Raw genomic sequence first — 15,895 nt, forward strand, 5'->3', positions numbered from 1 at the left:
AAAAGGAAGGACACCAGAATTGCACGCAATATTCCAACAGTGGCCTAACCAATGTCCTGTACATCCGCAACATGACCTCCCAACTCCTGCACTCAATACTCTGACCAATAAAGGGAAGCATACCAAATGCTTTTTTCACTATCCTGTCTACCTGCGACTCCACTTTCAATGAGCTATGAACCTGCACTCCATGGTCTCTTCGTTCAGCAACACTCCCTTGGACCTTACCATTAAGTGTATAAGTCCTGCTAAGATTTGCTTTCCCAAAATGCAGCACCTTGCATTTATCTAAATTAAACTCCATCTGCCACTTCTCAGTGTATTTGCCCATCTGATCAAGATCCACTACACCACCAGTTTTGGTGTCATCTGCAAACTTACTAACTATACCTCTTGTGCTCACATCCAAATCATTTATATAAATGATGAAAAGTAGTGGACCAAGCACCGATCCTTGTGGCACTCCACTGGTCACAGGCCTCTAGTCTGAAGAACAACCCTCCACCACCACCCTCTGTCTTCTACGTTCTGTATCCAAATGGCTAGTTCTCCCTGTATTCCATGAGATCTAACCTTGCTCAGTAGTCTCCCACGGGGAACCTTGTCGAACGCCTTACTGAAGTCCATATAGTTCACATCTACTGCTCTGCCCTCATCAATCCTCTTTGTTATTTCTTCAAGAACCTCAATTTCTTCAGTCATCCAGCATTCCCGATACCTACCAGCCTTTCCTTTCACCCTAACAGGAATATACTTTCTCTGGACTCTCATTATTTCATTTTTGAAGCCTTCCCATTTTCAAGCTGTCCCTTCACCTGCAAATATCTGCCCCCAATCAGCTTTTGAAAGTTCTTGCCTAATACCGTCAAAATTGGCCTTCCTCCAATTTAGAACTTCAACTTTTAGGCATTTATCTAAATTAAACTCCATCTGCCACTTCTCAGTGTATTTGCCCATCTGATCAAGATCCATTACACCACCAGTCACCCGCCCTGTCTTATTTCCCAAGAGTAGGTCAAGTTTTCACCTTCTGGATCAGTGGTGCTGGAAAAGCACAGCAATTCAGGGAGCATCTGACGAGCAGCAAAATCGACGTTTCGGGCAAAAGCCCTTCATCAGGAATAAAGGCAGAGAGCCTGAATGAAGGGCTTTTGCCCGAAACGTCGATTTTGCCTGTCCTCGGATGCTGCCTGAATTGCTGTGCTCTTCCAGCACCACTGATCCAGAATCTGGTTTCCAGCATCTGCAGTCATTGTTTTTACCAAGTTTTGCACCTTCTCTAGTAGGTACATCCACATATTGAATCAGAAAATTTTCTTGTACACACTTAACAAATTCCTCTCCATCTAAACCCTCAACACTATGGCAGTTCCAGTCTATGTTTGGAAAGTTAAAATCCCCTACCATAACCACACTATTATTCTTCCAGATAACTGAGATCTCCCTACAAGTTTGTTTCTCAATTTCCCTCTGACTATTGGGGGATCTATAATACAATCCCAATAAGGTGATCATCCCTTTCTTATTTCTCAGTTCCACCCAAATAACCTCCCTGGATGTACTTCCGGGAATATCCTCCCTTAACAAGCATTTGTATCCTGGAACATTAAGCTGCCAGTCCTGCCCATCTCTGAGCCATGTTTCTGTAATTGCTATGATATCCCAGTCCCATGTTCCTCACCATGTCCTGAGTTCATCTGCCTTCCCTGTTAGTCCACTTGCATTGAAATAAATGCAGTTTAATTTATCAGTCCTACCTTGTTCTCTGCTTTGTCCCTTCCTGCTCTGACTGTTTGACTTGCCTTTGTTCTCAACTGTACCAGTCTCAGATTGAAATCTTTGCTCAATATCTCCCTAAGCTCCCCCCCCGTTACTAGTTTAAATCCTCCCGAGCAGCTCTAGCAAATTTCCCTGCAAGTGTATTAGTCCCCTTCCAATTTAGGTGCAATGCGTTCTTCTTGTGCAGGTCACTTCTACCCCAAAACAGCTTCCAATGATTCAAAAATGTGAATCCTTCTATCGTACACCATCTCCTTAGCCATGTATTCATCTGCTCTATCCTCCTATTCCTGCCCTCACTAGCTCATAACACCAGGAGTAATCCAGATATTACTACTCTTGAGGACCTCCTTTTTAAATTCATGCCTAACTCTCTGTAATCTCCCATCAGAATCTCAACCTTTTCCCTTTCTACGTCATTGGGTCCAATGTGGACAATGACCTCTTGCTGGGCCCTCTTCCCCTTGAGAACATTCTGCACCCTCTCTGCACCAGGGAAGTAACACACCATTCTGATTTTTCGCTGCTGGCCACAGAAACATCTGTCTGTACCTCAGAACAGAGAGTCCCCTAACACAATCGATCACTTGGAACCCGACATACCTCTCATTACATTAGAGCCAGTCTCAATAGCAGAAACATGGCTGTTAGTGCTACGTACCCCTGAGTGTCCATCACCCCCTACATTTTCCAAAACAGCATACCTGTTTGAAATGGGGATAGCCATGGAAGACTCCTGCACTACCTGCCTACCTCTCTTACCTTTCCTGGAGTTAACCCATCTATGGTGGCACAGTGGTTAGCACTGCTGCCTCACAGCGCAAGAGACCCGGGTTCAATTCCCGACTCAGGCGACTGACTGTGTGGAGTTTGCACGTTCTCCCCGTGTCTGCGTGGATTTCTTCCGGGTGCTCCGGTTTCCTCCCACAGTCCAAAGATGTGCAGATCAGGTGAATTGGCCATGCTAAATTGCCCGTAGTGTTAGGTAAGGGGTAAATGTAGGGGTATGGGTGGGTTGCGCTTCGGCGGGTCGGTGTGGACTTGTTGGGCCGAAGGGCCTGTTTCCACACTGTAATGTAATCTAAAAAAAAATCTAATCTATGTGACTGTACCTGAGACTTTCCCTCCTTCTTACAACTGCCATCCAATACATCCCCTTGCTCTTGTAAATTCCTCATTGCCTCTAGCTGCCTCTCCAACTGATCCATTTGATCCGGTAGAATTCGCAGTAATCTGTAGTAACCTGTAAACTCTCCTTAAACTCCCACATCCAATAAGAAAAGCATATCACTCTACTAAGGGCCATTTTTGCTTCTTTCAATCTACAGACCCAGAAAATAGCACTGTCTTATTCCTCTATTAAACGCTGCTTCAGGTTATATTAAGACTATGGCTTATATTTAATCAAGAGACATAAATCATTAAAATATATAATCAAGAAAGAACTCACTCTACTCACTATTACAGACTTATTTTAAGGCCGTGCTTAAAATGCACTTATCTGCTTCTGTGCTGTAACCTTTCCCAAACAGGTCCCTCCGAGATCAGTTGTGAATTTTACTGTTTATTAATTTTTACAGATGCACTCCGATGCACAGCGATACATGAATTCAAACAGCAAAGGCCGTAACTGTGCATGTTCACTGTGGTGTCAGTTCCTTTCTCTCTCTCTCTCTGTCTCCTGCACTGACCTCACCATGTGCTTCCTTTGTCTGCTCTTCTCCCTTTTAAAACTGCGGTTGTTCTGACTTTTTTTTCTCCAAAGTTCCAAAACAATGCAACAGCATATAAAACAGTAATTGCTGCTCCTGGAATTCGAGGAAATCACCTCCAACACCTAAAAATCACCTCTCAATAAAGGAGCAGCTGTTACAGCCAGAAATTTTTCCCGTCCTCCATCTTGGATTACCCAGAAACCTGTCTTCAAAAAGATTAAACTAGATTTGTCAGGAATGACCTACTTGTCATGAATCCCTGCTGGCTCTCCCTGATTAACAGAAAAATTTTGAGGTGATCATTTATCCCACCCTTGATCAGGGACTCCAAGAAATTCCCCACAGTTGTCAGGCTAACTGGTCTGAAAGTCCCTAGCTTTCCTCTTTAGGCCTTCTTAGAAAATGCATTTGCAATTTTCCAATCCAGAGGAATGACTCCTATATCCAGGGGCCTCAGCTGCTAGTGAGCGTTTTCTGCTCTGACTTTTAAAATAGCTTGCTTCCCCAATTATTGCCTGTAAAAAGCTTTTTTGAGACTTAGTTTTCTGGTAGTCTCTCTGGAGGAGTTTCTTTTCAGATATTTTTCTACCATAGGTACCTTTTTTTCTGGATGGTAACTTTTCTTGATTTTGGATGATTTAAAAAAAATATTCTGTAGTGATTGTCATGAGGTTAGCCAGCTGGACCGCGGAGAATATGAGTTCCCTGATTGAGGCTGTTTGTCTGGTCCAATCAGGGAGCCTTGACTGACAGATAAAAACAGGAGTGCTTTCACTGTGTCTCACACCTGCACACACACACACCATGGGTGCTGGGGGAAAAAAATAATAAGCACTACCGCACTTAGGTGGTAGTGTGGGGGTTAAATTTAAAAAAACAGGTAATAATAAGCACTACTGCACTCAGTTGGAAAAAAAAAGAAAAAAAAATCAAAATAAATGGGACATTAGAGGTGGGCGCCGCAGGGAATGGAGTGCATCATTTCTCCCTCCAACTCTATTTTGATTTAGTCCCTACCCTCCCCTTCACTGTTTTGATCACACAGCACTGCCCTTTGATGTGAAGGGCACTGCTTGTCACTGGCCACCCGGGTGTTTTCCTATCTTCCTGGTGGTGGAAATTGAATAAAGATTCGTGCACTTTGTGTCTTCCACAGTGTCTCACACCTGCGCACACACACCATGGGTGCTGGGGATAAAATAAGCACTACCAAAAAAAAGAAAAAAAAAAGAAAAAAAGAAGAAAAAAAAAGAAAAACAGGAGTGCGTCACTGGCCACTCGGGTGTTTCCTTTCTTCCTGGTGATGGAAACCGAATAAAGATTTGTGCACCTTGTGTCTAAAAAAAAAGAGTGCGCATGTGGTGCCCACCAACACCCTGGAGTTGTTCAGGGAGAGGTGGGCACAGCAGGGAGTGGAGTGCCTTATTTCTCCCTCCAACTCTATTTTAATTTAGTCCCTCCCCTCCCCTTCACTGTTTTGATCACACAGCATTGCCTTTCGTGTAGGGCACTGCTTGTCACTGGCCACTCGGGTGTTTTCCTTTCTTCCTGGTGGTGGAAATTGAATAAAGATTCGTACATCTTGTGTCTCTCACTGTGTCTCACACCTGCACACACACAAAAAAAAACAGGAGTGTCAGAGGTTCTGTTCACTCTGAGAGCTGGCCCTGACTGACAGAGATGTATCAGTCTCCATGTGTAAATAACGGGTGACTTGGTGACAGGATACCGGCCTCTGTTGAAATATTTTAGTAACCTTTTGTTGAATGTGTATACACACTTACATCTCTTATGTATCTGAGTAAATGTGTGAGGAGATGGAACATGGTCCTCAGGTACACTATTACAGTGAAACCTGTTAACTGTGATTCTCCTTCAACAGATCGAGAGAGAAAAAAAACAGGAGTGTGTCACTGGCCACTCGGGTGTTTCCTTTCTTCCTGGTGATGGAAACCGAATAAAGATTTGTGCGCCTTGTGTCTAAAAAAAGAGTGCGCACGTGGTGCCCACCAACACCCTGGAGTTGTTCGGGGAGAGGTGGGCACCGCAGGGAGTGGAGTGCCTTATTTCCCCCTCCAACTCTATTTTTATTTAGTCCCTGCCCTCTCCTTCACTGTTTGATCACACAGCATTGCCCTTTGATGTGAAGGGCACTGCTTGTCACTGGCCACTCGGGTGTTTTCCTTTCTTCCTGGTGGTGGAAATTTGAATAAAGATTTGTGCACCTTGTGTCTCTCACTGTGTCTCACACCTGCACACACACAACATGGCTGCTGGGGAAAATATAAGCACTACCGCAGTTAGGCGGTAGTGTGGAGGTTTAAAAGAAGGAAAAAAAAGAAAAAATAAGCAAGAAAAAAATAAACAGAATGTCAGAGGTTCTGTTCACTCTTAAAGCTGGCTCTGAGGGAGCTGGATCAGTAGAAAAAAAACAGGAGTGCATCACTGGCCACTTGGGTGTTTCCTTTCTTCCTGGTGATGGAAACCGAATAAAGATTTGTGCCTTGTGTCTTTCACTGTGTCTCACACCTGCATACACACAACATGGGTGCTAAAGAAGGAGTGTCAGGAGTTCTGGTAAACAAAAGAATAAAAAGAGTAAAAAATAAAAAGGAGTGCGGGTTTGAGTGGCTGTCAGAGGGGAGGGCAGTGGTGGTGAGGGTGACCAGAGTTGAGGATGTGCTGGGTGGCGGGGGCCTGGGCTGTATGCTGCCATAGGATATAGCGAGCAGGGCAGTAACAGATCGTGACCACTGCCATTCAACGTCTTAAAATGGCAGTGTTCAGCCCCGAGACAGTGCACCAGTTGGAGGATGCTCAGGTGCGCGGTAGAATCCCATCTGTGCTCACCCCTGCCCGGACGGAATTTCACATTGACCTCAAGGTCCCGTACTTCCTGGGGGAACCTGTGCCCCACAACCTGAGCCACCTCCGGAATTTTAGTTTTACCTTTTTTAGGGACATAAAAAGGCGGGCCCTATATCAACTGCTGCTGCACACCATCCACTTCTTCTCCCTTATCCACCCATTTATCACTGGATGGTGGGGTTCCACAATGGAAGACTCTCTAAGTGTGAATCCTTCCCCTTTCTCTCGGGGATGTGGAGTGGAGGCTGCTGCACACAGCAGTTCCCTGCAACCACAGATTGTGGTGGCTCACGGACTCCCAGCCCAATTGCTTGTTCCGTGGTGCTGTGGAGTCTGTGGACTATGTATATATTGGGCGTGGACACTTGCACTCCCTTTTTTGATTTTCCTAAAACCCTTCTCTGTTTTTGGTTGCACTTCAGTCCCACGCTCTTGATCTTTGGGTACCCTGTGTGTGTGTGTGTGTGTGGGGAGGGGTTGCGTGCAGGGAGTAGGTCAGAGGACCTCCTCGTGTGTCTACTCCTGCGCCTGGTCATAAACAGGTCCAGGCAGCGGGCCATAGAGGGGGTTGTTACAGCCAATTGCCTGCCCCTTTTCTGCGATTATGTCAGAGCCTGGGTGTCTCTGGAGAAGGAGCATGAAATGTTCACCAACACCCTTGAGGTGTTCAGGGAGAGGTGGGCACTGCAGGGAGTGGAGTATATTATTTCCCCGTCCAATTCTATTTTGATTTAATCCCTGCGCTCCCTGTCACTTTTTTGATCACACAGCATTGCCCTCTAAGAAGGGTACTGCATGTCATTGGCCACTTGGCTGTTTCCTTTCTTCCTGGTGGTGGAATATAAATAAGGATTTTAAAAAAAAATTATTAACAGGAACGTCAGAGGTTCTGTTCAATTTGAGATTAAAAAAAAGGAGTGTCATACATCCTGACACACTGAGAGTTGACTCTGAAGAGGCAGTACTAAAGTTAAGGACTGATCATGTGTAAATAAAGTCTGACTTGGTGACAGAATACCAGCCGCTATGGAGTTATTTCAATTCTTTTCTCCAGATGATCTCAAGTCTGTTTCTTGATCTTCTCTACTGACATAATTTTCTAGGCAATGAATCTTGTAGCTAACACTATGTATTCATGTCCATGTGCTCTCTGTGTTTTTCCCATAGTGTGTCATCCTAATGTCTGTCAGAGTGTTCCTTCTAGTCTTAATCTTCCTGTGATCTTATTATATGTTCTAACTCCACTCACACTCTTATTTATATTCAGTTGCAACATTGCCCTTACACAACAGGATCCATCTACTTCAGGAAGTCTCAGTTATGTCTTTGGCACTTGCAGATTTGACAGTGACGATGCTCTCCTAACAAGCTTCCCAACATCCAGAAAAGTCGGCCCAACCCGAACTCTACTGCCTGTAAAATAAAAGCAATGTTTTGCTGAAGCTGAAGATTTGAAGTAAAACTAGAACCCGCTGGAAGTGCTCAGTAGGTCTGACAGCATCCGTGATGAGAGGAACAAAGTTAATGCTTCAAGTCAAATATGACTCCTTTTCAGAGCACTCAGAATTGCCAGAACTGCACAGTATTTCCAGCATTTATTTCAGCTGTCAGAATTCTACTCCACACCAAACATCCTTGACCCATCACTTCTGTAGTTACCTATCGACTCTTAACCACTATGTCAGAAAGTCAAACTTCAGATCCTCATGTTTAAATCTCTTCATGGCCTCACACTTGCAACTGTGGTCTTTTCAAGACTTAATATGTTTGCTTCACGTTCCTGTTATTCTGGTCTCTTGAATTCTCCAGTTCCTTTGCCAAATACCTGCCATACCTTCATGTCATGATCTACAATCTGTAATTCCTTCCTACACTCTCTGGTGTTCACTGTTCACTCTTCCTTTGAGTACTTCTTTAAAACCCGCTATTTTGATTTTATGTCACTCTTCTGAGGTCTCTGTCTCTTGTCAGACTACATTCTGGCAAAGTGCTTTGAGTATTCCTTGCTGCACTAAAGACTCTGAGTGAATGAAATTTTAGTAGTTCCCAGCCCAGCTTTTTATGCAGTGCCCATTCTGCTCTTTGTGTCTCAGTGCTGATTAATGTTACCTATGTAATTTCTACCCCACTCCATTGTTCCTTGCAATTGGGTTATATGTGGGGTCAAAATAGTGAATTCTTTAGCAGTGACTTCTACCTAAGGATACCATTGCATGATAGTGCACAAATATTAGCTTTGTTTCCTGTCCACACAATGTATTAAATATTCACCATTCATCTTCGCCTGACGTTCCTGCATTTCAGAACAGAATCAAGCATTTCATGAGTAACCATTTTGACAAAAGATAGTTGCCCCAATGGATGGAAAATTGGTGTCAGTAAATACTTCTCTCTGTATTTTTCAGTGAAATGCCCATTTTCCTTCTTATCAGAAAACATTTTCTTGGTTCCTGGGAGAAAATAGGGAATTTATATTTGCCAGGAATTGGTGTTGGAGAGACTGTTAGGTCTGAAGGTTGATAGGTCCCCGGGGCCTGATGGTCGACATCCCAGGGTACTGAAGGAGGTGGCTCGAGAAATCGTGGATGCGTTGGTGATTATTTTCCTGAGTTCGATAGATTTGGTATCAGTTCCTGCGGATTGGAGGGTGACTAATGTTGTACCACTTTTTAAGAAAGGTGGGAGAGAGAAAACAGGAAATTATAGACCAGTCAGTCTGACCTCAGTGGTGGGAAAGATGCTGAAGTCTATTATAAAGGATGAAATTACAACACATCTGGATAGTAGTAACAGGATAGGTCAGAGTCAGCATGGATTTATGAAGGGGAAATCATGCTTGACTAATCTTCTGGAATTTTTGAGGATGTAACTCTGAAGATGGATGAGGGGGATCCAGTAGATGTAGTGTACTTGGACTTTCAGAAAGCTTTTGATAAAGTCTCATATAGGAGATTAGTGAGCAAAATTAGGGCGCATAGTATTGGGGGCAAAGTACTAACTTGGATTGAAAGTTGGTTGGCTGACAGGAAATAAAGAGTAGTGATAAACTGCTCCATTTCGGAATGGCAGGCAGTGACCAGTGGGGTACCGCAGGGATCAGTGCTGGAACCGCAGCTTTTTACAATATATGTTAATGATATAGAAGATGGTATTAGTAATAACATTAGCAAATTTGCTGATGATACTAAGCTGGGTGACAGGATGAAATGTGAGGAGGATGTTAGGAGATTACAGGGTGACCTGGACAGGTTAGGTGAGTTGTCAGATGCATGGCAGATGCAGTTTAATATGGATAAATGTATTGTTATCCACTTTGGCGGCAAGAACAGGAAGGCAGATTACTACTTAAATGGAATCAATTTAGGTAAAGGGGCAGTACAAAGAGATCTGGGTGTTCTTGTACACCACTCAATGAAGGTAAGCATGCAGGTACAGCAGGTAGTGAAGAAGGCTAATAGCATGCTGGCCTTCATAACAAGAGGGATTGAGTATAGAAGCAAAGAGGTTCTTCTGCAGCTGTACAGGGCCCTGGTGAGACCACACCTGGAGTACTGTGTGCAGTTCTGGTCTCCAAATTTGAGGAAAGACATTCTGGCTATTGAGAGAGTGCAGCGCAGTGTGACATGAACCCAAGCACATAATCTGCAGGCAGTCAATCCATATAACATTTTATAAATTTCTACTTTGGAAATTGAACCAGTCTGACTCAAGATTGGGATACAGGCAGTCTCTAACCTCACACCTTTAATGCATTGTCTTTTTTTATAAAACCTTAAGTCATCTCGAGAATGTGACTTAAAAGACGTTCTGGGAGTTACACATTAATGAACCGAAACTTGCAATCCATTCTAAAAGATGAAAGATGTAACAGCAATCTCGGCTTGTTCAATATATTGTATCAGTTGCGTGACATTATAATCTTTTGCTATAAATTCTGTGTCTTATGATGCTGCTCCACAGCTACCTGATGATGGAGCAGTGCTCTGAAAGCTAGTGCTTCCAAATAAAGCTGTTAGACTATAACCTGGTGTTGTGAGCTTTTTAACAGAATTTATAGGCAGAGAGATCAAAAGATCGTACAAATGGTGGGAGTAGACTGTTGACAGAGTGAATAACAAGTCTCTGCAGGTGAACAAAAGTCAGATGTGTGAGTAAAGTGTCAACAGCTGAATAGCAAGTGAAGAGATGATCTGTGATTCGATTAATTGAAGCAAAAGATAATTACAAAAAATGAAAAATAGGATGGTGCTGGAAACAAACCAAATAGCTAGATTAACATGCTAGGTATAAGAGTCGCATGCTGAGGACCTAACCAAAGTAACAACTAATCCAAAACTGTATAAACTACATAAGGTAGAGAGGTAATAACCAGTTATCCATGTGATGGTATCAAAACAGGACATCAAAGAAGATTTTATAAATACAGAACAGTATGATGGGGTTATATGTAGCACAAAATTAGTGACATCCCTTCACTGCGCAAAAAACATGTAAAATATTCACGAAACTAGTGAAACAAACAAGGTGTAAGCTGTAAAGCAAAATCTAATATAGTGTGACAGTGTAAAATGGTGGACGATTACACCACGACACATCCTGACAAGGCTCCACATAAAAGATTATTGCAGAAAATAAAAGCTGATGGAGTGGGGATACCAAATGAATTTGGGTAAAGGGTTGGCTGCTGGCAAAAACAAAGCGTACATTAATGATCCTTTGTTTGATTGGCAGGATGTGATGAGTGGGGTCCCTTTGGGATCTGTGCTGGGTCTTCAGCTTTTTACAATTTGTACCCATGGGTTAAATGAGGGGATCAAGACTTGGGAGTTAAATGTTCGGTTGACACAAAGGTCAGAAAGAATGTATGCTATGGAGATGACACTTTGTTGTACATATTATTAGCGAGAAGGTGAAAATCTGGTAGATGGAGTATTATCTGGGACAAGGTTCACTTTGGCAGGAAGACTAAAGGAAAGTATTATTTAAACAGAGAACGATTGCAGAATTCTGAGGCTCAGAGGGATTTTTATTCTACTGCATTAGTGACAAAAAAAAACATAGTAAGTAGGTACAGTAAGTGAAGAAGCAGCTGAGGGTATTTTATTCTTTAATACCAGAGGAACTGAACATAAGACGAAGGATGTTATGCTTCAGTTATCCAGGGCATTGGTGTAACCATATCTCAAGTACTGGGTGCAATTTTGGTCTCCTTCATAAAGGAAGGATATAAATGTATTGGAGATAGTGAAGGTGGTTTACTACATTGACACCAGAAATGATTGGGTTTTCTTATGAAAATATATTAGACTGGCCTGGTTTTCATTGGAGGTTTAGAACAGTGAGGGGTGATTTCATTGATAATTGGAAGCTGGTCTTGACAAGATAGGCATGTAAAGGATGTTTCATCTTTTTGGTGAATCTACAATTAGAGGGTGCTGCTAAAATGTTGGCTGTGAATTTGCATAACTCCACTTGTAGATGACACAAAGAGAAATCTGATATTACAGGCAAGAGACAGAAAGCAGTAGTCAGTCTGAAAGATAGAGCTTCAAGTTCTGGCCAACTCCTGTTGCCCCCACCGCAACCCCCCCCCCCCCCCCATTACACAATGCCAGAATTCCCTCCCACCTCCATCCCTGGTGCAAGACCTACCTCCATTCCCACTCCAGATCTTTGCCCCTACTTCTACCAGGGGTGAGAAACTACTTCATCAGACCCAGTAATGCCCTAGCCCCCAGCTTCCCTCTTGCCCAGTGCCTATTGGGCAGCATGGTGGCACAGTGGTTAGCACTGCTGCCTCACAGCGCCAGAGACCCGGGTTCAATTCCCGCCTCAGGCGACTGTCTGTGTGGAGTTTGCACATTCTCCACGTGTCTGCGTGGGTTTCCTTTGGGTGCTCCGGTTTCCTCCCACAGTCCAAAAATATGCAGGTTAGGTGAATTGGCCATGCTAAATTGCTCGTAATGTCAGGTGAAGGGGTAAATGTAGGGGAATGAGTCTGGGTGGTCCGGGCTTCGGCAGGTCAGTGTGGACTTGTTGGGCCAAAGGGCCTGTTTCCACACTGAAAGCAATCTAATCTAATCTACGTGGCTCCTTCAACAGTGGTGCATTCACTGATGAGCACATGTGCAGAAGTGTCCTCAGGCCTGTTCTATCATGGTTAGCTGATGTCATGGGCCCCTGACTCTGAATGTATGGGGACTATTTTGACATTATGGATAAAGCCTTCTATTTAAAATTAGCAGTCACCCTTTTAAGTTGAGAATGAAGGGAATTGTTTCTCTCACTGTTGTGTGACTTTAGGACTTTAGATCAGGAGGTGGTAGAAGTGGGATCACTAAATACTTTTAAGATGGAGGGGGATAACTTTTTGTTAGCAGGGGAGCCAAAGATTTTAGGGGATAGTGGGAATGGGGAATTGTTTGGCACACAAACCAATCAGCAATGATTTTATAAAATAGCAGAGCAGGCCTAAGGGCTGAATGGCGTACTTAGGCTCCTAATTTGTATGTTTATAACACTCGACTTCCCTGGTTGATAGTGTATGTTTAGAGTGTCACAGTCAATACTAGGTCTACAATGAAGATCTGCATTCAATATAACGAAAACACGCACAAAGTCACCTGTTCTCACCCAAAGAGGTCTTTCCAAGCAGACCCTTTGAAATGGCTTGCCTCATATTGACCTCTATCCAATAATGAAATCGATAAAGTTTGTCCTTGTAGGAAAGCTTCTACAGTTTTTTCTAATTAAATTGTTTAATCAAGTGGATATTTTCTGTTGAAGTAGGTCCCTTTCTACAGTCAGATATTACAACATCACACTCTCAACACTTTTCAGCTGGTCATAAAATGAAGTCTCATAGTTTATTAATTTTCAATTATAGTTTCGCCTGACAGATGGTAGCCTAGCAATAAATGAAAAGCAAAACTCAAGGTTATTTGCGAACAGCAGGAGGACATGGATATTAAATTAGTTTGAAACTCTCTGCCATCCATTTACTATTCATTGTAAACCACATATATTAAAAACACATCCTTCGTGTTCATTTACCATGTTAGATAAGCTGAGATTTGAAACACAGTGCTTCTGACTGTAGATACTTGTGAATCCAAATTCTGGGGTGAGGCTTGAACCTATAACTCGGTCTCAAGGGCAATTGTATTAGCACTGGTTCCAATAGCTAATAATTTTCATTCTTCATTAGCAGCTCAACAATGGGCTTCTGTGAGGTGCTGTAGGCCATTGCAAGCAACAGCACTGCATTCAATAATAACCTGTAACTTCATGGTATGCCATATCCTTCACCTACCTATATCAGCCAGCCACAAAACTGAGTAAAAGCAAAATACTATGAATGCTGGAAATCTGAAACTCAGCAGGTCTGGCAGCATCTGTGGAGAGAAAAATACAGTTAAGATTTCAAGTCTGGTTTGACTCCTTTTTAGAAATCACATTGGACTCAAAACATTAACTGTCTTTCTCATTCCGCAGGTGTTTTTCAGACCTGCTGAATTTCTCAAGCACTTTCTGTTTTTAAGCCAGAGGACTAACCCTACATCAGTGAATGTAAAAGAGCATGCCAGCAGCAGAATTAGGTTTAAAATATGACATGAGTCCGGTGAAATTACAAACAAAACTAATACTAAAGCCTGGAAACAGCATGGCATAGAATGCATTTTAAAGACTAGAAACATATAGACAGGGCTTATTTCCTTCCTACGCATCTTCTCATCAGCCTCTTCAGAGTTGTTATTACACACCTATGACCTCTGAGACAGGTGAGACTTGAACCTCTTGGTTCAAATAAAGACACTATCACTGCCCTCAATACATCTAACAAAATTAGAGTAAATCAAGAGGAAGAGCCCTCTGCTGGATGGAGTCACAACTAACACAAAAGAAGATGGTTGTGATGTGGAAGGCCAGTTAACGGAATATCAAGCTGAAGAAGCTCACGGCTCAACAATCTTCAGCTGTTTCATCAATAGCATTCCCTTCAACTGTAAGTTAGAAAAGGGAATGTTCATTGATGATCACATAATTCAATACCACTTGCAACTCCTCACGTGATAAAACAACCTGTGAAATGTTAGCTTGCTTTCTCTCCATGGATGCTGCCTGACACGCTGCGATCTCCACTATTTTTTGTCTTCACTGTCTGTGTAGGGCAAGACATACATCACATTCCAACTTGGGCTGATAAATTCGTGCCACATAATGTCAGCCAATGACCAGCACCAAAAAAAAGAATGTAACCATCTCCCCTTGAATCATTATCACCACTGAATGACCCATTCTCACAATTCTTCAATACTTTACACAATATTATTGATCAGAAACATGAACCAGCTAGTCATATAAATACTCATGGCTATAAAAGCAGGTTGGAAATACTGTGGTGTGTAATTCATCACCTGACTTCATAATACCTGCACACCATCTAAAAGGCACAAAGCCACTTGCCTGGGTGACTGCAGCTCCAGTAATACGCAAGCAGCTTGGTACAAAAGCAGACTGCTTGATTGGTACGTCACCCACAATCTTAAACTTTCACTTAATGTACCAACTCAACAAAGCTCCTACCATACCTGTTTCCAAACCTGTGATCTATTCCAGCTAGAAGGACAAGGACAGTACATACATGGGAACAGACAACCTTTAAAATTCCCTCAAAGTCACATAACATCCTGCCTTAGAACTATATTACCATTCCCTCACTGTTGCTACAACTCCTTTCTTATAATACTTTGGGTGTGTCTGCACCTTCTGGTGGACCTCAATGGTCCAAGAAAGCAAAACACTACTACCATCTCAAGAACAATTAGGGATGGGCAATAAATGCTGCACAAGCCTGTAATGCTCACATCTCAATAATGTGAAAAAATGCATTTTCATGTTAATAATTTCAGAAAGTAAATCACTTGACATATATATGCTAATTTTTATGTATTAAATTTTCACTTTTTAACTGAAATAAAACCAGATGAGATTCTGAAACTGGTTCAGTCTGTACTGATAGGTTTCTTGCCTTTTAAAACAAGGCAATCTTTAATAAGCAAAAAGACAAAAAACATAGTAATCACCTCTGCTGCACATTTTGCCCTGTAAAATGCTGGATCTGTAATGCAACCGGCTACTTCAAGCTGCAAGTATGGAGACAGAGCCATGCTGAAAGGAGTAGCTGTAAACAGACACAGTTTCTATGGAGACAGTCAAAGGCCTGTACAGAGAAACCTTCCTGCCTAAGCAATAAGAGCGGCTAGTTTCAAACTGACTACAGGAGAGCTGACGTTTCAGAGGAAGACAAAGCTATGGTGTGAACAAGATTCAGCACACAAACCTGCAAACCTTCAAACTCCAGAGGAGTCACTATTAAACAGAACCAACTTGAGACACAGAACTACTGGAACATAATTGTGATACAAAACAATATCACTTGTCATATTCTGGGTAATACTGCCATCAAACATTGGCAGATTTGTTATTACCCTCTTTCATTTCTATCTATATACAGCCATATAGCTGTACAA

General features: G+C 42.6%; 1 protein-coding gene across 2 annotated transcripts in view; it reads right to left on the minus strand.

The window, feature by feature from the left end:
* ppil6 (peptidylprolyl isomerase (cyclophilin)-like 6) overlaps positions 1–3,667 on the minus strand; it is a 36,672-nt gene extending 33,005 nt beyond the window's left edge. The window contains exon 1 of one of the 2 annotated variants that reach the window (XM_043687109.1): positions 3,628–3,667. The gene's annotated coding sequence lies outside the window, so the exon portion shown is untranslated. Of the gene's footprint in view, positions 1–3,238; positions 3,273–3,627 lie in introns of those variants that run through there. The other variant, XM_043687110.1, reaches the window with a different exon arrangement.
* Between the last annotated feature and the right edge of the window lie 12,228 nt (positions 3,668–15,895).

Source organism: Chiloscyllium plagiosum, chromosome 3 (genome assembly GCF_004010195.1).
Source record: "Chiloscyllium plagiosum isolate BGI_BamShark_2017 chromosome 3, ASM401019v2, whole genome shotgun sequence".
Classification (NCBI taxonomy): domain Eukaryota; kingdom Metazoa; phylum Chordata; class Chondrichthyes; order Orectolobiformes; family Hemiscylliidae; genus Chiloscyllium; species Chiloscyllium plagiosum.